The sequence below is a fragment of the Pituophis catenifer genome, unplaced genomic scaffold (assembly GCF_029215685.1).
Source record: "Pituophis catenifer annectens isolate HBS135680 unplaced genomic scaffold, rPitCat1.0.hap2 SCAF_1, whole genome shotgun sequence".
In the NCBI taxonomy this organism is placed as follows: Eukaryota; Metazoa; Chordata; class Lepidosauria; order Squamata; family Colubridae; genus Pituophis; species Pituophis catenifer.
This window is the reverse complement of record NW_027256881.1, coordinates 90887675-90910253: the sequence shown is the minus strand read 5'-3', so window position 1 is coordinate 90910253 and position 22579 is coordinate 90887675. Positions and strand designations below refer to the sequence as shown.

Genomic DNA, 22579 nt, shown 5'->3' with positions numbered 1-22579 from the left:
AAACAGAGTTGGAGGTCTTCTAGTCCAACCCTCTGCTTAGGCAGGAAACCCTATACCATTTCTGACAAATGGTTAACCAATCTCTTCTTAAAAACTTCCAGTGTTGGAGCATTTACAACTTCTGGAGACAAGTTGTTCCACTGATTAATTGTTCTAACTGTCAGGAAATTTCTCCTTAGTTCTAGGCTGCTTCTCTCCTTGATTAGTTTCCACCCATTACTTCTTGTCCTGCCCTCAGGTGCTTTGGAGAATAGCTTGATTCCCTCTTCTTTGTGGCAACCCCTGAGATATTGGAACACTGCTATCATGTCAACCCTAGTCGTTCTTTTCATCAAACTAGACATACCCAATTCCAGCATCCGTTCTTTATATGTTTTGCCTATAATTACAAAATGACACAAAAAACACAAAAAGGTATGGTTTTGAACTACACTATTTGATTTATTCCAGGATAAACAATTTGACCACTCATTACTCATATTAAAACTGTGTATATAAACTTGGACTATTAGTCAAAAACACACTTTTATTTTGCAACAGACTGGAATCAATTCATGCTTTCCTATTACTGAAAATTCTATTTCAAAGGTTTTTGACATATTGATTTATTTAATTTCTACAGCAGACGTTATATACAGTTTTGGGGAAATCAAACCAATATATTCAATCAGTGGTTTGCAAGTCTTAGATACTACAAATGATGCAATTGTAAGATGAAAATCCAGTCTCTATTATGAGTAAGAGTAGTCCTATCCAAGCCCCAACTTTGCTGGAGAATTCAACCTTAACAGAAAATAGAAAATGTTTTCTATTCCTTTCATTCTATCATAAATATGTATGAAATAACCTTGCTTCCATTTATCTAATCTCAAAAGAAAACATGAAACAAAACAAACAAAAACAATTAATCATGGCTTGTCTAGTTACCAGACAAATCTGCTGCTGTTTGGATCTATTACTGATCTATTACTATTATTGGATCAGTTACTGAAATGTACACAAATTTGTTCTCAGAATTCAAAGCAAATAATTATGTAAATATTCTTAACCTATAGCATGTGCAAACTCAAAAGAACTAGTTTCTAATCTTTCTAGAAGCAACAGTTCTGCCTGTTAAGGAATGCTGGCTGGCAGAGACTAGGAGACATATCTTCTCTGACATAGCCCTTGGCCTCTGGAACATTCTCTCTTGAGAACTGACAATGACCCCAAACTGCTGGACTTCTGGAAGCCGGTTGTAAGTTGTTGCAATCATAAAATCAAAGTATTCAAGTGATCATTGTGGTCATTAAGTGAATCATGTGGTTGTTAAGCAAACAGCACAGCTGTTAAGCAAACCCATTCTATAAATGGGTTTTTTGCTGGAAACTGACAAAAAATGGACCAAAAATCCTCATAAATTGTGGCTATAAAGGTGAGCCATTTGCTAAGTCCTCAAAATGTAGTTATATGATTGTGGGGGTAAACGTTTTACAATGGCCGGAACTGCAGAGAGATTATACATTATGCCAGGCCTTCAAGGTAATCCAGTAATTGCATATAGATAATCCTTGATCTACGACTATTCATTCAGCGGCTGTTTAAATTGCAACAGTGCTGAATGAAGGGATTTACAACTGATCTCTGAAGTTGCAACCACTGCAATACATGATCAAAATTTGGGCCCTTGGCAACCCGTCCACATTAATGACCACAGTGGGGCTTCAATTCTTTTAGCCATCTTGCACAGCAGCACTCCTTGGTAGGGTTGGGCTGAAGTAGAGTCAGCTAACTGCCACTGACTGTACTTCATCCCCATACTGCCACTGAGAAATACCGTTTCAAGCCCCATATCACAGCCAGCCAGCACAGGAGCACAGCACAAAACCCCATTTTCCCCTGTCATCCAGTGCTCTACAGCCCTGCCACACCCTGTACCTAGAGATCAGGGTAGCACAAAAATGGTATAGGACGGAGTAAATCTATACAATTGTCCATGATTGTTGTTCCGCCCCTTGGTATGATGAATTTCTTTCTGTTTTGAATGCCCAAGGGTTCAGGTTTCATTCTTGTCTTCTTCAAGCACTACTGGGAAAGAATCCAGTTTGAAACTATGGGAAGCAACTCTATCTATATACACCAATACTGATATAAAGTGAGTGGGTATGATCTAACTGGGTATAAAACAGCACTCTAAAACAGCAGCCTCCAACTTTTTGGGCACCAGGGACTGGTTCAGTGGAGAGAGGTTTTTCTGTGGACCGGAGGGCACGTGGTTTTGAGTGCTACCTGCTTCCCACGGATGGGGTTTCACTTGTTTGTGTGGCCCAGTTTTTGGCATGCTGCAACGTGGTGCCGAGGCAATTGAGGATTGGGGACCCCTGCTCTAAAAAGAACGTTGTCTTACCTGAACGTTCATTTTCAGCTTCACTGCGAATGCAATCCACATATGGGTTGTTTTCCCCATCGCTTATCTCTGACTGGGTAATTTTTCTTGAATATCTCCCTCCGTGCTGTGGCCACGCCCTGTTGTCCCATGATGCATCAGTCTTTAAACGAAGGCGCGACCACCTAGGTGAGGATCAGAGTCAGGTAAGTAAATACAATGGAACCACAAAAAGAAAAACCGGAACCAGTAGAATGGAGAAAGAAACAAATGCAACAATAGGGTGGGGGTGGATTGCATTCGCAGTGAAGCTGAAAATGAACGTTCAGGTAAGACAACGTTCTTTTTCCAGCTCACTGCTCATGCAATCCACATATGGGATATACCAAAGTTCAGATCCCAAGGGCGGGAGACGAATCGCTCCCAGTGACCTGGCCTGCGAGAACACTCTGCAGAACACGTCGTCCAAATGAAGCCTCGGCTGAGGCGTAAACATCGATCTTATAGTGTCTAATAAACGGCGTAGCAGAGGACCACGTGGCAGCTCGGCAGATATCCGATACCGATGCCTGCGTAGCCCAAGCAGCCGATGTTGCAGCGCTACGCGTAGAGTGAGGCAGGACACGAGGAGGGACAGGACAGCCTCGTTGTTCGTAAGCCGTGGCGATGCACTTTTTAATCCATCTGCCCACTGTAGACGGAGATATCTTTTGACCTAATGATGAAGGATGAAAAGAAACCAAAAGTGCCTCAGACTTCCGGAACGATTCAGTTCTACGAATGTATCGACGTAAAGCTCTACGGACGTCGAGGGTATGCCAGTCCTTCTCTCGTAGGTGCCTGGGCGAGGGACAGAAATCCGGAAGCACGAGCTCCTGGGCACGATGGAAATAGGAGTTTATTTTAGGCAAGAACGTAGGATCCAGGCGCAAGATCACGGTATTGGGTTGAAAGATGCAGAGATCTTTTCTAATTGACAACGCGGTAAGTTCGGAAACCCGTCTTGCAGAGGTGATCGCCAAAAGGAAGGCCACCTTGTAGGATAAATACTTGAGAGGAACAGAACCCAAGGGTTCAAAGGGAGGAGACATAAGGGCCTGAAGAACAAGCGGGAGATCCCAGGACGGGTAACGATGGACAGGTGGTGGACGGAGATTAACTGCCCCGTGAAGAAAACCTTTAATCGAGGGGTGCAGAGACAGAGAAGAGTAAGAAGGACATCTGATGACCGTGGATAAGGCAGCAGTTTGACGTCGGAGGGTAGACGGTGACAAACCCTTGTCGAGACCTGCTTGTAAAAAGCACAAAACATCCACAATTTGAGCCGAGGTAGGATCAATTAATTTGACAGCGCACCAAGAACAGAAGGATTTCCAGGAAGACTCATATATCCGAGAAGTCGAAGGTCTTCGAGAGGCCTGGATCGTATCTATGACAGAGTCCGGTATACAGTCTTTTTGTAGAATGACCCGCTCAAACGCCAGACGGCCAATTTGAGCCATCCTGGGTCTGGATGAGCGATGGCCCCTTGACGAAGCGACAGACGTTCTTGCGGAATCATCCACGGTGGGTGGAGTGACAATGCTACCAGATCCGCATACCACGGGCGGCGTGGCCAATCTGGGGCCACCAAGAGGAGTTCTGCTTGTTCCTCCAGCAGCTTGTGTATCACCTGAGGAATCAGGGGAATTGGAGGAAAGGCGTATAATAGACCCTGTGGCCAGTGGCATCTGAGTGCGTTGTGATCCTCCGCCGCCTGACACGGGTAGCGAGTCACAAACCGTGGAAGTTGAGCATTTGACGGGCTGGCAAAAAGGTCCACCTCGGGTACGCCGAAGATGAAACAAACCGTGCGAAAAAGCCTGGGGTGAAGTTGCCATTCGGACTGGTCTATGGTCCGTCTGCTGAGCCAGTCGGCCCTGGTGTTTTTCACGCCGGAAATGTGATCGGCCTTCAACGATAGGACATGCGTCTCCGCCCAACGCAGAAGGCGTTCGGACTCCAACATCAGGGGTCTTGATCGAGTGCCCCCTTCTTTGTTTATATGGGCCTTCGCTGCGATATTGTCCGTTAGGACAAGGACGTGATGGCCCGACAAGTGAGGTTGAAAATGACACAGAGCTAGACGAATGGCCCTTAATTCCAAAAGATTGATGTTGAGTCGTCTCTCTGCCACAGACCAGCGGCCCTGTACAATCTGGTCGTGAAGATGAGCCCCCCAGCCTAGGAGGCTGGCATCCGAGGTCAAGGTCAGGCGGTCCCGAACCAGGAAGTGCGAGCCCTTGTGAATCCCTGGTCCTAACCACCAACGAAGGGAGAGACGAAGTTGAGGTGGAAGGGGCACCTTGCGTAGAGAGTCGCTTTGGCCTGATCGTTGGTAAGGGAGGAGAAACCATTGTAACGGCCTCGTGTGACGACAGGCCCATGGCACAATTGAGAAGCTCGAGACCATTTTCCCCAGCAACTGAGAGAGATGAAGGAGAGGAATGGACTGTTGCGATAGGACTAGATGGATTAAGTCGCAGATGCTCTGAATTCTGTCCGGGGAAAGAAAGACTTGCCCCTGTACAGTGTCTATAATCGCACCGAGGTGCAGCAGAGTGGTGGAAGGGTGAAGGTGGCTTTTCGGGAAGTTTATTGAAAAGCCGTGGATCTGAAAGGCCTCGACGACATTGCGAAGATCTCGAGACGCTTGACTTCTGGACGATGACAGGACCAGGATGTCGTCGAGATAACATAAGACCCTGACAGGAATCTTCCTGAGGGAGGCCGCCACCACCGCCACCAACTTTGTAAAGGTCCTTGGGGCTGATGATAAGCCAAAGGGCATGGCGCAGAACTGATAGTGGTCCTCCCCAATCTGGAAACGCAGAAATCTTCGGTGTGCCGGACGGACCGGAACATGCAGATATGCCTCCCTGAGGTCGACTGACTGGAGGAAATCCCCTCGACGAATTCCAAGGATGGACCTCAGAGAGTGCATTTTGAATCTGCGGTAAGAAACTGACAGATTCAATTGTTTTAGGTTGAGGATGGCCCTCCAACCCCCAGAATGCTTTGGCACCAGAAAGAGGGTTGAATAGAAGCCCTCGCCCCGTTGCTCTGGGGGAACTGGCTCTATTGCCTTGATATGTAACAGGTGGCAAACTTCCTTCCGTAGTTGGCAGTCCAACTCCATTTGGAGAGGAGGGCAGCAGATGTGGCGAGATGGAGGGCGACCCAGGAACTCTATGGCCAAACCTTCGGACACCGTACGAAGAATCCACGCATCCGTGGTTGACTGTTCCCACTGATGACGAAAAAGATGGAGTCTGCCACCAATGGGATCCAACAGGGTATAGTCACTTCCCTCTGCGGAATTGACGGAAGCCGGAACCACGGAAGGGACGCTTGGCTGTGGTGGTGTTGCGGGACCTATCTCGAAAGCGCTGGTGGTCGGACGAACGGTCAGGACCTTGAAAGTAGGAACGTTGGGAGTAGGGAGCTCCTGATCCCGACGAGGCTCGAAAGGACTGCCGCTGATAATAGGGTGTGTAGCGGCGCTCAGGGCGGCGATAGGATGAAGTAGGCATGACTTTACGTTTGTCCTTGTCTTCGACCAGGACGGGGTCGAGGGCGGCACCAAAGAGAGACGGAGCCTTATATGGAGCCGCTGCCAGTTTCCATTTGGCTTTGGAGTCAGCTCTCCAGTTCTTAAGCCAAAACAGGCGCCTTGAGGTTATAGATGAGGCCAAAGCTCTCGAAGTAAATTTAACCGAATTCAACGATGCATCCGCCGAATACTCGGTGGCAGCAACAATTTTGTTCAAATCTTGATGGAGGCGCGTATCCTCCGGCGGTAATTTGTCCTGGAGTTGCCTCAGCCAAAGTAGCGTCGCCCGATTGAAAAAAGAAGTGGCGGGTAGCAGTTTTAATCGCCCAGGCCAGAGCTTGATGCTCCTTGCGAAAGGAGAGCTCCGACTTTCTGTCCTCTGATTTAAGAACGTCCAAGGAGTCAGTGGAGACTAGGGAGGACGAAGACAGATTAGCAATCGGAGGATCCACCACCTGCAAGGGTGCGGGCTGTCACTGTGGGAATCCCGAGATGAAACTCTCACTGCCCCGATTATGTAGGAGATGCAGGTGCCGCCCGAAGGACAGATACCTGATTCGCTCACCGCCCGTGGAGATTACTGCAGCCGATCCCAGCAAGGCGCCAAATCTGAATTGAAGCCAGCGACTGAGGCGCTCAGAAAAGGAGCGAACTTGTGGAGAATACGTCAGAGCCTGCAGGGCGAACCATGCGGTGAGCTCCGGAGCCGCCTCTACGAGCCCAGCAAGCCAAAAAAATTGACAAGGAATGGTGTGGGGGGTGCGGCGGCAGCTGACAGCCCCTCGCGCACACCGGAGGCTAGAAGATAAGGAGGGGAATCGCCCGAAGGACGGAATCCCCAGCTGCGGGCAGACGATGTCAGAAAAGCCCCGGCGAAGGGTGAGGGGGAGGCTCCCGCTCTAACCCCCGTCTCGCAGCAGAAATAAAGGGCTCAGCCGAAAAAATTAATCTAAGCAAAAATAAAGAAAGAACCTAACGCAGGTGCTAAAAAAACGCTGAAATTATCACCACGAAGGGAGAAATACACCAGTCTGGAAGCGACTGAGTAAAAAGACTGATGCATCATGGGACAACAGGGCGTGGCCACAGCACGGAGGGAGATATTCAAGAAAAATTACCCAGTCAGAGATAAGCGATGGGGAAAACAACCCATATGTGGATTGCATGAGCAGTGAGCTGGAAAACATATCATGACCCTAATTAAACATGTGATCCTTTTCCTAATAAATGATGTAAAGTTATTCAACAAATTAAAAAGATACAGCTGCAAAAATCTAACATTTTGAGACTGTTTTATTGAATTTCTCTATGCAACATAGTCAAATGAAGAAAGCAAATTATCACATCCTACACAGAAATCGTCTAACTCTGGAAAAATTCTTGTGGACAATAATAATGAAGGAATTATTGTATCATCAAATGATTCAAGTAAAAAACATATTTCCAAGATAAAATATCTGAAAGAGGCAATAATGTGGAATGGAACATTACAAAAAAAAGTTAATGTACTTTATTTTTCTGAAGAAAAAACAGTACTTTACAGTACTTTACTTAACAGTAATGAATTATGTTAATTTTAAAGACTATGAGACAAGTTGTCACTTTTACATTTTAGTGCTTTCCGTGTGATTCATACATAGAAATCTAGTATCTACTGTATACAACTAATCAAACAGTAAATCTTCTAATGCAGATTATTAATGTCTAGTTGGCATAGGGAAAAAATCTTACTCCATACTAATTCCTAAAAAAATATACAAAATCATTATTTTCAGAGTAAAGGGAAATTCTATGTCCAAAGCAAGTGCAGACCAAGAAAAATATGTATATTAGCCGAAGTTGTATATGCTATGCATACAAATAAACATATGCGATGTAACTCTGTTACAACTGAGCAAATCCCAACATGTCCCTGATTACCTCTGAATGTAAGTCAACAAACAGAAATAGCAACTGAGAGAAAAACCAAAAACATCAGTGAACTGAATGAACTTAAGGTCAAAAAGAAGTGGGAAATGACTCATCAAACCCATTTGCTCTGGTATTTTCCTCATGCCAGATTCCACAGCTATTTTCATGAGGCAACATTAAGTTTCTTTGTACTTTAGATTTGTCATGACAGACAAATGAAGTTTCTCAGTAAATAAGGAGAATGAGTACACAATTCTTTTGCCTTTAGCAAACCTTTGCTGATGGCCTAGAAAACTTTTATTTGCTACAGTTGGATAATTTGAGGTGTTAATTACAAATCTAACAGAATGCTTTATGAATTTGAGTGTTTCCTGGAGAAAGGGATAAATTGGAAAGCAAATAGAATTTCAGTATGGCAAAGGCAGAGGGCCAAAATATGATTTAGATGAAACCTATCAAAATTCTTGAGTACTTAAGAATTGCTAATATATTTTTGTAATGACAGATAACCTGGACACAGATTTTCAATCATTTAAAATAAGTCATAAACCAGAATTGTAACAAAATAAGAGCATATAAAGATTAAAATGAGATTCTTGTTTAATTTCCCAAGCACTGCCATTTAATCTACATTACAGGAAGTCCTTGACTTACAACAGTTCATTTAGTGACCGTTTGAAGTTACAACATCATTGAAAAAAGTGACTTATGACCTTTTATCGCACTTACCACCGTTGCTGAATCCCTATAGTCATGTGATCAAAATTCAGATGCTCGGCAACTGGCTCATATTTTTGACAGTTGCAGTGTCCAGGGGTCATGCGATCCCCTTTGATAAGCAAAGGCAGATTCAGTTAACAACCATGTTACTAACTTAACAACTGCAGTGATTCATTTTACAACTGCAGCAAAAAAAGTTGTAAAATGAGGCAAATGTCTCTTAACAAATGTCTCACTTAGCAATATAAATTTTGGGCTTAATTATGGTTGTAAGTCGAGGACTACCTGTACTCATTTAGATTGAGATCCTTGGTCTTGCTTCTTTTCATATAACTAAATTGACTTAAACTAATTCATAACTTAGTACAGTATTGCAATCCTATGTAAATTTTGTATCTCCTGAATTGTACTATACACAAGCCGCCCTGAGTCTTCGGAGAGGGGCGGCATACAAATTGAATTAATAAATAAATAATAAGAGATGTTTTACATATTGTTTTTAAATTAGAAATGCAGCTTTATGAAACCCCATACTGTTGCTTAAATATTACTAGAACAACATATATAGACTTTTACATATATATTCTCTTGTCACCAACCAATATAAGATAGAGCCATAAGCAGATAAGTCTTTCTGGTACCCTGTTTCCCTGAAAATAAGACCCAACCGGAAAATAAGTCCTAGCATGATTTTTCAGGATGCTCGTAATATAAGCCCTACCCCCAAAATAAGCCCCAGTTAAGATTGTCATTCAGATGGGTACATTTAGTACCGCATTTCCCCCAAAATAAGACCTAAACAGAAAATAAGCCCAAAAGCATCTTTTGGAGCAAAAATCAATATAAGATCAGGTCTTATTTTTGGGGAAACAGGGTATTAGTGATTAGTCCATAAACATTAAGCAACTCTCATTCAGTGAATGATTATTATAGAGATCAAATCTAATCAGACAGTGATATTAAAAATTCTTTTGTGCTTTGTTTTTTATTCTATGCTAGTTTAGTGAATTGTGCTAAGTGGGAAGAATACTGCCCCCTCTACAGTATTCTCCTATAGAAACAGAAGCATACCATACATATTTTTAATCCTATTTGAAAGACAATTGCATTATGTCTGGCCAATTCATTGAAATGGTTTCAGGAATTTTACAAAAGTAAGGTATCAGTTCACCGACTGTCACATAGAACAAAACACATGTTTTGTATTTATAAGATAAATGCATTTAAAGCAATTTCTCAAACACAACAGAAGAAAATAATAGAAAAACATTTTTAAAAATATATCTTATAACAAGTACTAAAACAAAACAAAGATGCATCTGATCATTACGTCCATTTTATCCTAGCCTAGACAATGATGTGTTAAACCTGTTGTCATAAGCTTCTTTACCAGCTAGTCATTCTGAATAAAAACATCACTGTAAAGAATTAGTGGAATCGGCATGTTGGACAGAGTACAAAGGAGAGAGGACAAATGAAAAAGTGTTTAAATGTACTTTCATATCATGTAGGATATTTCATTAAAAGGAAAAGATATTAAATATAAGATGTAGTTTAAACTTGCTACCTATAAACTGTCAAGTAAGATACTTTAACTTGAATCAGAGAATAAAATCTAGATGGTCAACATAAAGGCTAATATTGAGGGCTAGGAAAACTAACAATTTCATCAGTCATCTAAAAGACAGTAAACAGGCTGATTAAAATCTCAAACATATTATCAAAATATGGATCTATGGATATTATCTATGGATAATATAGATAATATCCATAGATCCAAAATATTATCTATGGATCTTAATGGATTTGAGATTTTGTTACACAAAACATTTGGTAAGCATAATTTCTACTAAATTAGATCCTTTCCATGCCCAAAAGAAAAAGTTAATGACCATGTATAGTATATTATTCATAAATCTACACACCATCCCACAGGAATGAGAAACGTTTAGTTCTATAAATGGTATGATCCTGTAAATGGTATTTAGCCAAATCCTAATTGTCTGAGGCACAATCAGCATTTAAAGCAGAGCTGTGGAGTCGGGAGATAAATGTTCCGACTCCGACTCCGACTCCGACTCCTCAGTTTTTTGTACTTCCGACTCCGACTCCGACTCCGACTCCCCGACTCCGACTCCTCTGTATTAATATGCGAATGTATTTTATACATTCCTTGAAGGAAAGAAAGGCAACATACATGTCATTACCACAGGACTACTGGCTGGGAAGCCAACAGTCTACTGTATTGAACAGTTTAAGCAAAAGACAAACACAATGAAAACAACAAAGTTTTATTAATTTTTTTTTATTAATTTAATTAATCAAGTTGCTGGATAGTAGCAGCAGGCATAAACATCAGGAACAGGAACTTTACCAGTTCAAAAATACAAACCACATTATTTGGTTGTTTTAGAACAAAAACAAAGCTTATCTATATGAACCAAAAACAAAATCTGTAAAACCTAGAAATGGTTTATATTAATCTTGAAATGTAGTTATAGGCTTAGCAAATGCAAATCAATTCAATGTAGAGTTCTAAGGAAGAGAATTGCCTCTGCCAGATCCTCTTTCATAGAGGCTCTTAAGTCAGACTTTATTATTTTTAGGGCTGAAAATAATCTTTCGACACTGACTTGGGTGGGTGGCATTGCAGTAACTATTCTGGCCACATCACTAACGATCTCTGGATAAACAAGGATGGCTTCTTCAACAGTAAGTTTTGATGAGCGATCATACTTTTCAACTTCTTTTAGTGCTTTATAAAACTCCTGTTGGAATTTTTTTATTTGGACATTTACTGGTTCTGTAACGCTTATGCGACGTCGCTTTCCTTTAGCAACTTCCATTTTGTCTAAGAAGGAATCAAAGTCTAATTCTTCGTTTGAAGAAGATGATTCTGAGTTACCACTATTGCTTAAAAGAACTCCATCCTCCTGTGGAGGTATTTCAGGTCGTAATCCCTTCATGCGAACTGCTACATCATAGAGGGCCTTTTTCCCAGTAGCAATCTGTTTACTGTTCAATAAAAGTCGGCTCATTGGGTCGACATAAATAGCCGCTAACAAGATTTCATTTTCCAGCAAAAGACTCTCTCTTTTCATCATTGAAGATGCAATGCCCTCAGCTATTAACCCTCCATTTTTGTTCAGGCGATATAACAGGCTCTTCCATTCCAAGAGGAATTTACCCGGGGTTAGATCATCACATTGCAACCTCTTGGTGACAGTGAAGGGGTGAGAAAGAAGGTTCTCCAGCTCTTTTGTTTGTGTCCACTGGCTTGCAGTTAATGCAAGATTTTCATTGTCCATTTCTTCTATGAAGTCTTTAAGTTCAAGCAAACGCTTCACCATTAAATAAGTGCTTCCCCAGCGAGTTGTTTGATCCAAAATGGCTCCTTTTCCTGCACGTCTTTTCAAAATTGCATCTGTTTTTGGGGCCCTGGCTGCAACAGTTACTTGCCGTAATTTGCCAATTAATGTAGCTGCATGGCGATCTTTTAATCCATCTCTTATGGCAAGTTGCAGTGTATGAACAGCACATCGCATATGATGAATAGTAGCAAGCTTCAATGCTTCTTCAACAAAGTTGTCTAAAAAAATGTCAGCATTCTCTTCAGTTTCTAAACTTTCTCTAATACTTGCAGAGCTGTCTTCCTCTAAGTCTAATATCTGTTTGATACCTTCTTCATCTGCCTTCATCTTCTCAATTGTGCTCAACATGTTAGAAGCGTTATCTGTCACAACACATAAAATCTGTTCCTTTTTAATTTCAAAATCTTCTAGAACACCCTCCACTAACTTCTGAAGGTAATCACTGGTGTGATGTGCCTGAGTGTCCTTTACTCCGAGGGTCCGTGTTATTGTTTTGTTATTTTCATCCACAAATCTAACATTAATAGCGAAATAATTGACTCTGTGACGTGTGCATGCATCCATTTTAAGGAAGACAAAACGTCCTTTCATAACTTTCTGTAGTTCTTCCTTTTTACATTTGGCCTCCTCAATTATAAGTTTCCTTATACTTTCTCTTTCCAGAGAAACACCAAGTTTTTTTGCCATTTCTCCATTTAGGCCTAAAAAGGCTGTCTGTGAAAAGAAGGATAGTGGTACACTATTCTTTACTACCATTTCAATAATGTGGTGTTTGAATTTTTCTGGTGTCATCCTTATGGTAACTTTGTCAGATATAAAGAATTTTCTTATTTGTGATTGTTCTCCAGTAGATTTCTGAACGTTTTTTGTCACAGAAGTAGATGCAATGTTTTCATTGCTATCTTTCTCATTCACGGCTTCTAACACTTTGGGATGAAAACGCTGTAAGTGTCTTTTCAAATTTGATGCTCTTGTAGGTGCATTTTTATCAGGCCCACTGAAACTGCTAATTTTTGCATCACATTGTTTTTCACCATCATCATCTTTTCTAATACATTGGCACACGTAATGTTTTCCATCACTTGATAATGCAAAGTGCTCATAAACAGTAGACTTTGTTGTGTTTGTTGTTAGCAGTCTTTTTGCCATTGTTTAGGATGCCTCTTTCCCTAAAATATAAAATATGTTATACTAACTGGCATATAATTAGATTTTTAATATCAACATACACAGTCTTGTAAGTTGTACGTACATGGCTTTATACAAACAAATAAGCTATATATCCCAGCACTAAACCTAGACATGATTTGTCCTATACAATATAAACACTTACAGTTGAATCCAAGAAGCTGTTCCACCAAGTTCTTCTAAGCCAGTGGTTCTCAACCTTCCTAATGCCGCGACCCTTTAATACAGTTCCTCATGTTGTGGTGACCCCCAACCAGGGGTGGGTTCTAAATTTTTTTACTACCGGTTCTGTGGGCGTGGCTTATTTTGTGGGCATGGCTTGGAGGTTATGTGACTGGGTGGGTGTGGCTAGCTGGTCATGTGACCGGGTGGCCATGGCTATGTGTATAGAGGGCTGAAAAAAGTCATTTCTGACAGGTCCTCGCACTTTTGACTGGTCCTCACACTTATGACCATCCTCACATTTATGCCCGTGCAGCATTTTTAACAACCATGTCACTCATTTCACAACTGCTTCTCTTCACCATGGTGACAAGATAGGGCAAAAACGTAAAATGTGAGGACAGTCGTAAGTTCGAGGACTGGTCAAAAGGGAGAGGACCAGTCAGAAATAACTTTTTCAGCCCTCTGAGTAGTCCATATACATAAAAGGATACAGCAATAGAGAGGGATGAAGGAAGGGAAGGGAAATTAGAGTAGGAGTGAGGGTAAGAGAGGGAGGAAGAGAGGAGGAGAAGGAGAAAGGAAGAGGAAGTAGGGAGGAGAAGAAGAGGGTGAGGAAGAGAAAGTAAGAAGGAAAGAAAAGAGAGAGGTGGTAGGTTTGAGGAGAAAGATTGCTGTACAATAAAAAAGATGAAAGGGAAGAAAGCCAACCCCAAACAAATATAAAGATATTAAGATAAAGAATGAATTGTTAAACTTTAAAGAATAAAAGAGAACAAATATGAATAAATAACAATAATTAGAAACACACATACAAACATACAATGTATTTTCTTTGAACAGAGTATTTGGCCGGTTCATAAATTTAAACAGTGTTTAGTCATGTTTAAAGTTTAAGCTAACAATCAGAGTTACAAGTTTTTATAGCCTTAGCTGAATGACAGCAGTTTTTCCAATGGTTTACAGCTTCAGTCTTGAACTATTGACCCTCCATTCCCTTCACTTATGCAAGTGTCTCTAGTCCTGCAAAAAACATATTTACTTAATCCCTTATCAGTGAGAGGCTAGGTTACCCATGGGCGCTGCGTTCCCTGTAACAGCAGAACACAACACTATGGAAAGTATAAGTATTGCCACTCCTAATTGTGCGTTGCGTGCCTTATAGTGAAGCACATGAAAAGCATGCTTCTTCACGGTCACTTAACGTGTTCATTTTGCGGTTACGTGAGGCACTGCATGCATTGGTCTTTATTCTTACAGTAGAGAAGTCATTAATTATAACTTTTTGTGAATTGGGACATTTAAACTTGCTTTTTTTAAAATTCCAATCTAAATTTAGTAGGAGTCGGAGTCGGTGCATTGTTTGCCGACTCCGACTCCGACTCCAGGTACCCAAAATTTCCTCCGACTCCGACTCCTCGACTCCGACTCCGACTCCGACTCCACAGCACTGATTTAAAGCAGTGTTTCTCAACCTCAGCAATTTGAAGATGTGTGGATTTCAATCCACAGAATTCTCAAGTCCACACATCTTCAAGTTGCCGATGTTGAGAAACATTGGGTTAGAGATTCTAAGAGTTGAAACTGCAACATTTGGTGGGCCACAGATTTCCCACCACTGCAGTAAATATTAATTCCTAGAATACCAAAAACTAAAAATGTGGTGCCGCTCTATGGTGTTGCTCTATCTTTCTGCATGTTTTAAATGTACAACATCTCCCTTCTCCAGAAGCCAAAGCTCCTGCATCTTCTGAAGCACAACTTTTGAAGGATTTTAATGTCCCTCAAATATAGTTCAAATTTGCAGTATTTCCTAATCTGTTTCCTTCTCTTGCTCTACTACAACTCCCATGACAGCTAGCCAGCATGGCTGTTGGCCAGCACAGCTGCAAGGCAAAAAGGCTGAAAGAATGTAAGGTCAAACTCAAGCTCAGAGGAGACTGTGGTGGTGAATTAAGTTTCTGACCAAAAGGGTCAAGAACAATCTGTTATGTTTAACATGAGATAGGACTAGAAAGGTACTTCATAGTTTGATTTATGGTGACTCTTACATATTGTGTACAACCTACACATGTACTTTATATTCAGGTACAAAAGAAGAAGAGTAAAGAAAGGACACTATGTTTTTTCAAAGTGAGAAATGCAAATTTCATAACACTACTGTGTTAAAACTGAAATCGTATGGGGGATATGTAAAAATACCACCTCTCAGAAAAAGAACCCTTATTAAGATGACTATTTTTATGGACTACCTTTCCTTAACAGTTGTTAAATAGACCCCAATGGCTGGGTTATGCATAGAACAAAGAAACATACAATGGTTTACAATTCGCAATAACTGGAGTCATACTATACATTAAGCCAAAACCAAGCAAAACCCATTATTGCTTAATTTGAAGCATGAACCACAGCCGCAGGTCTTTTCTAAAGATAAGCAGCAACAATCCAAACCTCCAAAAATACACCCCTCTTAAACCACTTAAATGCCTACAAATACTCATGTTATTCTCTTCATTTCAACAAAGCTACAGGTATATGAATCTTGCTTCCTTACATTTGCCTCTAGCTCATATTTGTTATCGCTGCTGTTTTATTTATTTTTTTACTACAGGTAGTCCTCAACTTACCACAATTGAGCCATAAAGTTAGCTTGCCAAGTGAGAAATTTGTTAAGTGAGTTTTATTCCATTTTATGACTTTTCTTGCCACATTTGTTAAGTGAATCACTGCAGTGCTTAAATTAGTAACACGGTTGTTAAGTGAATCTGGTTTCCCCATTGACTTTGCTTGTCAGAAGGTTGCAAAAGATGATCACATAACCCTGGGATATTGCAACATTCATAAATGTGAGTCAATTGTCAAGTATCCAAATGTAAATCATATGAACATGGGACGCTGCATCAGTCATAAGTTTGAAAAATGATCGTCACTTTTTTCAGTGCCGTTGTAACTTCAAACGGTCACTAAGCAAATTGTTGTAAGTCAAGGACTATGTATGGTTCATCAGTTAATTACTAGTCCCATGCCAAAAGTCATACCACTTTAGTAATATTACCACGCCAAAATTTCAGACAATTTTGGTCCCAGTATATTAACCCTACCTCTGAAAAGAGAATGGTTTTCATTTGAAGTCAACTCTCTGTGGAGTAGCCTTCTCTTAGAATAAGGTTGGAGGTTTATATTAATTTTTTATAATTTATTCTTTTAATAAAGATATTTTTAAAATATTTTTATGATTGTTTTATGTATCTGTGATTTTATTCAGTTGTTGAATACCCTTATATAGTCACTATTATGTAGTTGCTACTAGTGAGATGGGTGGCTATATAAATATGATAAATGAATAAATAAAGGTTTGCCCCATTTCTTTTAACATTCTACATTAGAAGCTACTCAAGATGGAGTTTTTCTGAAGAGGATATGGTAGGTAGTTTGTTGTATCCATTTTTATTTTGGAGGATTGTGATTATGTATATTTTAAAACATTTCCCATGTATAGTATAAACTTTAATACTTCCACAGTAACAACTACTCTGAATTAGTTGTTTCTATTTTTATTTTATATTTTTACTATGAAAGTATTAAAGTTTATGGGGGATGTTTTATTGTGTATCATAAACGGCTATGACAAATGCTATTTTATTGAAAAATAATTTCTATGCTAATTTCTAGAGACAAAAAATTGAATTAAAGAACAAACTATGAAATAACATGGTTAAACTATGTTTTGTCCAAAAACAGCAAAGATCAACACATGGTTTTTAATTCTAATGCAACGCATTTGGAGAGTCATAATTAAAATTGCAATTCCCCTTTTCAGGCAAAATTACTGTTGAAAGTCAAACAGAATCTTTCTAATCACATTCTGAAGGCTTACTAGAAAATAGAAACAATGCAATCTATGATGCAAACCAAACAACAGTATATGAAAAATGTCTTAAGAAGCCTTACAAGGTTATTTACATTTATACCCTGCCTTAAATAGGCATATATTAAATCGGCATAAGTAAATAAATCTATTTTCTTTTGCAATTATTAAAACAAATTATTTTATCATTAATTTTTTAATCCTTCCCGACTGTCAAGTGTTTTTTTTTTGATATCCCAGCCATACCCAGCCATTTTCAAAGTGCAAAAACTCAATCTCATCTCATGAATATGAAAAATTCATTACAATCCTTGACTTGCAGTCATAATGGAGCCTGCCCATTAAGTCATAAAGCAGGTTACTCACATGACCAATCCTATTTTATTATCTTTTTTGTGGTGGTTATTAAGCAAATCTGTGGTCATGAAACAAACCCACTGTTTGCTATGGGGCATTTTTGCCAAAACCAAAAGCCAGTTTACAACAAATGTGGTCATGTGACCACACGACATTGCAAAAGGCTGTAAATCGGGGCCAATTGCCCATTGTCCAAAATGTGATTACTTGACTATGGGGAGGGGCTCCGGCCAGAGTTGGACTGCTGCCGATTCGGACCAGTTCGGGCGAACCGGTAATTGAAACCCATGGGTGAGCCTGTCCAGGCGCTATTCCATCCTATATCGCCGTGTTTTTAAGCTATGACCATGCGCGGAAGGCCGCACGCATGTGCGCACACGCACGCTCACATTTTCTGTGCTGGGTGAACTGGTTGTTACAATTGGCAGCAGCCCACCATTGGCAGTTGGAAGACTGGAACCAGGTCATAGGTACCTTTTGGAAGGGATGTCGTAACTTTGAACAGTGACTAAGTGACAGATTGTAAGTCAATGAATATCTGCATAAATTTGCTAGGCCTCTGCTACTCCTGAACAAATAACTTTCTTTCCAAGGTTGCTGCAGTTATGATCTCTATATTTTATATCCCTCATTACAAAGGGGGAAATTTCAAAATTTACATTTAGATGCACTTCTATATTTGGCTATATTGCTGCCCAATGTCTCCTCCCACCCCTCAAATCATTATGCACATTAAGAGGGGCTTTTTTTCCAAATATTATTGTCATTCCTCTAATAAACAGATATGGCCCATATAAAGAAATAAACACTCCAAATGCTGCAGACAATTTGAATACTGAATATTTAATTAAATGCTATACAGAAGAACACATACAATACAATACAGATTAATGGAAAAATACAGGTTTTCAAAAAATGGAATGCAGGCTGATACATTTCATATATATTTTGATCTATTTGTTTGTTATCTAAAATAGTGGTGGTGGATATGCTTAAAGATTAAAAACTGCTGCTATTTAGTATTTACAGAAATAGATAAAATCATTAGTTAGAAAATCAAAATTACCAGAATTACTTTGTTGAAAATCTGGAAGACAATAAGAAAAAAATCTAAAGACTTGTGGTTTATATGCTGATTACAACAAGAACATTTATATAACACAGAAAAGGATGCAGGGAATTTTATCCTTAGATTAATGGTGTAAGCTGCTTTACTATACTGCAATGGCAGAAAAATCAATCCATCTGTTACATTTTCAAATAATCTAAAGGATGTTTTTGAGATATGGGAAGATATTTTTTATCAGACAAAAAACTATGACAAAAATTGCCTGTTTGTTATACTTATATGGAAACATATCTACCGTGTTTCCCCGAAAATAAGACTGTGTCTTATATTTTTTTAAACCCTAAAATCAGCATTTGGGCTTATTGCCATGCACTCCAAAGCCCAGTTGGGCTTATTATCAGAGGATGTCTGTTTTGGGGGGAAAACAGGGTATTATTTCTAAAAGTTTCTGAAGTTGATATTTATAATTACATAATATTGCTACGGTACCAACCTCTCTGCTGTGTGGCTGTCTCTTCATTTGAGTTCCTCAACTGCAGGGGAACTCTGCAGGATTGGCAATTCTCCAGGCTTATAGTCCTGGAAGATTTCAACTTGTCTTCCCCAACAGTAGAGCCTGAAGTGGCTTAGGAGTTCATGCCCACCATGACAGCTATAGGCCTATCCCAGATCATCCAGTGTCTCACATGGATCAATGGTCAAATACCTGATCTGGTCCTCTTCTTGCAGCAGTGGCAATATGATCTGGAATTGGGGGAGCTCCCTCTAGATCCTTTATCATGGTCACATCATGTCCTGATAACCATAAAATTCAGCCCCTGGCAACTGATAGACTTTAAAGAGTTCCCAAGAAAGCTAGGGTTGTTCTTGATGGTCTACTGCATAGTCTGACTGAAGCCTTAGTCATCACTTGTAATGAGAAGGCAGTTGTGGTTTTTGATCAGATTGTGCTCATGCAACCTCTTCCTTCCTAGGAATCTGTCACTCTCTGTGGTTTGTGGAAGAGCTGAGAGAGATGAAATGGGAGAATAGATACCTAGACTATCGCTGGAGGTCAATGAAGGATGAATTTGAACAAACACCAGTGACAGCCATTCTTAAGGTGTTGCTAGGGGCTGTAAGTGTGGCAAAGCATCATTACTTTTCCATCTACTTTTCCATTACTGTATTTGAGGATTGCTGCCTGGCAGTCTTGTTCCAGGTGACTTGAGCCCTTCTAGGTAAGGGGTACCTAGAGATTCATCTGCAAGCCCATACAGAGGAATTTTCAGTGCATCTGTTGGACAAAATTGCTCAAATTCATTCCCAGTTAGATGGCAGCCTTTGTGCAGGACTGAAGGAGGTGCCTGGGGATAGTCTCGTTCTCTTTTCTGAGAACATTTTGAATCTGCTCGACATGAAGAAGAGAAGAGGGCCCTTATGACAGCAAGCTCAGTCATCTGCTCAATAGATCCCTGCTCAAGGAGGGTTCGCTCCCTCCACAAGAAGTTATCACTGGCTTCCACTATACCAAGTGATATCCAACCTTCTTTTTAAGGCTTCCACTATACCAAGTGGTGTCCACCTTTTTGTGGAGATGGCGGTTGTGCAGCAACTTCAACAGATCCTTGATGAAGTGGATTATATGGACCTCTTCCAGTCACGTTTCAGGCCCAGACATGGGACAGAAATGGCAATGATTACATTTTTGGATGATTTTTGGCAGGAGAAGAATGAGGGTAGTGCATCCATCCTGGCTCTATTTGATCTCTTGGCGGATTTCAACATCATTGACCAGGATAACCTTCTGGATTGGTACCAGGGATTGGGAATGGATACAACTGTACTGTTCTGGTTCTCTTCCTTCCTACAGGGCTAACACCAATTGGTCTTTCCTTAGTCCTTCATTTGTGGAATGCCACAGAGATCAGTGCTGTTTCCATTCCTGTTAAATATCTACATGAAAACACAGGAGGACAATATCATCCTTTCCAGTGGGTAAGATATCTGATATTTTCTTCTGATGTTTTCAATGGATTGATAGTATTTTTAAAAGAAATATATAAAATCAAGTTTAAACTAAGTATAGTACTTGCTGTTCCAATACTAAACCAATTGAGGAATGCTGGTCAGATTTTCTTATTAATCTTCCAAAGCAACATTTCTTGAGAATGTGCTTGAAAATTACTTTAACTAAAAGTGCAGTATTGTACAAAGTAAATATTGTGAGTACAGAAACTCACTTTTTTTTTTTTAACCAAAAGACCTCCCAAGATCACATTGCACCAAGCAGTTTACATGAAGGCTATTTTAAATCTTGACTATAGCACAGGAATGAAATTTCTCAGAGAATGTCTCAGGGTTGCTGAAAAATGGGAACTCTTCTGAATTTAGCTTCCAATAATATTTAGAGCCTTTCTAAAACCTTGCAAGACAGGCAGGAACTTCCATCTCTGATCAGCTGCTATTCAGAGATAAGAATTTTAGGAAAAGGAAATAATTATCTATCTGTTGCCCATATTTCCTATAGATTATGAGAAATTTATGAAGATTCTCTGGATTCAATCATTCATCCAATAATGAATCTGTCTAATAGTTTTATCATTGAACCCATATTTTATTATTTTATTAATGGATTATATCTAGGCTTCACTGGATGGTTTACTGAATTCAAATACAATATGTAACTTATTAGGTAATTATGATCATGTCTGAAACCTCTTTTTAGGAAAGGTTGTTATAAAGGTAGCGAACAACAGATTCAGTTGTGGAGGAAATGTATCTAGTCAATTTTTAGTCAGGATTCAGGCCTAGATGTGGTGCTCAAATCACACTGATCACTCTTGTCGATGATGTGTAGTAGGTATGGGATAATGACACTAATATTCTCCTAAACCTATTGAATGCCTATGGCTATTGGTTTCACCGTTTATGGCATCGTCCTAAACAGATTTTTGGAAATGAAGTATTGATTTCCAATGTTTCCATTTCTTCATAACAGGGAAGTCTCAGTCAATGGTAATTTGGGTGAAGAGATCATGCTCTGGCCTAAAGGATACTCGGATTGAGATGTCACAGTTCTTTAAACCCTCACTCTTCCTATTCAACTTGGAAGTAGCTTTGAAGATAACTTTTCTCTTTGAAGCAACTCCCTGGGATTGGGGGGGGGGGATGGAAGATAGCCAGGTACCAACACTACATTCATGATATTTACTTATACATCTCAATTCCAGGCTGAATAGGAGATCCAATAAAAGCTCTAATCGGATGCCTGAGGGTTATGATCTGGGTGAGGAAGAACAGGATCAGGTTTAATTCTAGAAAACAGAGTGACTGTGGGCGTAGAAAACATTCCAGTTCGAGAGATAATAAATCCTTGCTTCTGGATCACATTTCCTCATGAGGTGATGGTTTGTAATCTGAGAGTTTTCTAACTCACAGTTCAGGCTCAAAGAGCAAGTAGCAGGTGTGGCTAAGAAGGCTTTTGCACAGCTACATCTGGTGCATCAATAACGACCATTCTTGGATTTCAGGCCCTGGTTTTCAGTTATGCCTTAATTAACTCACATTTAGCAAGTTGTTGTACGTATGGTTGGCTTTTAAGAGTATCCAGAAACTTCAAATGGTCAAGAATTCAGCTACTGGTGTTATGGTAGGAGCTTCTACATCTTTACATCACAAACTATTTCTGGATACAATTGAAGGTGATGGTTGTCACCCTCTACAAGCCCAATAAAATTTAAAAAGGTAGGTTCCCTCCAAGTCACTTCTCTTAAAGACTAGTAAGGGGCCATGTATTCTCCCTGCAGCTCTCGTTCATTGGAGCAATGTACCTCTCAAGATCAAATCCCATGCTATTGGGTTTTAGGGCAGTTATCAAGAGAGTTCTAGAAGTGGAACTTTGAGTAATGTGCCTCCATTATGGATTTTGGCATGATGCTGGATTGTTCCTCTGTGTCTATGTTACTATAAATGCAATTATCATAGCAAATCATTT

The 22579-nt window shown here is 40.1% G+C and overlaps 1 protein-coding gene across 4 annotated transcripts in view; it reads right to left on the bottom strand.

Annotated features, from left to right (window-relative positions):
* The window catches only part of EPB41L2 (erythrocyte membrane protein band 4.1 like 2), a 92884-nt gene that overhangs the window by 58283 nt on the left and 12022 nt on the right, over positions 1–22579 (bottom strand). The gene's annotated exons all lie outside the window — the stretch shown is intronic.